Source organism: Penaeus monodon, chromosome 32 (assembly GCF_015228065.2).
Source record: "Penaeus monodon isolate SGIC_2016 chromosome 32, NSTDA_Pmon_1, whole genome shotgun sequence".
NCBI lineage: Eukaryota > Metazoa > Arthropoda > Malacostraca > Decapoda > Penaeidae > Penaeus > Penaeus monodon.
This window is the reverse complement of record NC_051417.1, coordinates 8,082,272-8,082,904: the sequence shown is the minus strand read 5'-3', so window position 1 is coordinate 8,082,904 and position 633 is coordinate 8,082,272. Positions and strand designations below refer to the sequence as shown.

The 633-nt window shown below is 32.4% G+C and overlaps 1 protein-coding gene across 1 annotated transcript in view; it reads right to left on the bottom strand.

The window, feature by feature from the left end:
* The window catches only part of LOC119593470 (transcription factor GAGA-like), a 10,841-nt gene that overhangs the window by 9,907 nt on the left and 301 nt on the right, over positions 1-633 (bottom strand). The gene's annotated exons all lie outside the window — the stretch shown is intronic.

The following is a 633-nucleotide window of genomic DNA, read 5'->3' as shown; positions in this document are numbered from 1 at the left end:
TAATATTTAGCTACATTTTAATTTGTGTCATTGCAAGGTAACTGGGTTGGACTCATAGTGTGAACAAATATCATGAAAAGCAAGCTAGACCATTGTTCATGGAATACACAATAGCATAAATAAGGGATAATAACTGTAGGATTCAATATCATTTGAAAATCAGCCCTAGAGACAAAGAGATAAGTAATATTTGTATTTTTCCGATGTAAATAATGAAAACAGAATTATTATCTTTAAGGGAAGTTTTCTTAAAACAGTTCAATTCAATTTCATAATATAACATTACTTGCCAATGATTCTACCTATTCTCATTTATTTCTTCTCTTCCTTTACCAATGTGAATATCAGTACCACCTCTCATATTTACCATGTATTTTATTTAGACCACCATTCTCTTTTCTCTCTTCTCTTACTCTCTACTCCAAACATGATATTAGAATTACCCTCTTTATTTCATTCTAATCACAAACAATTTTCTTTTGCATATAATGTTTCATTTATGCGTTATTCCCCTTCCTCAAACATCACCCTCTATCCATCTCCTTCCTCTCACGCAATCCAGCATCATCCTCAACTCATCCCTATACACTCTTCTGCTTTTCTCTCTCTTATATGATACCACTGTCCTTCACA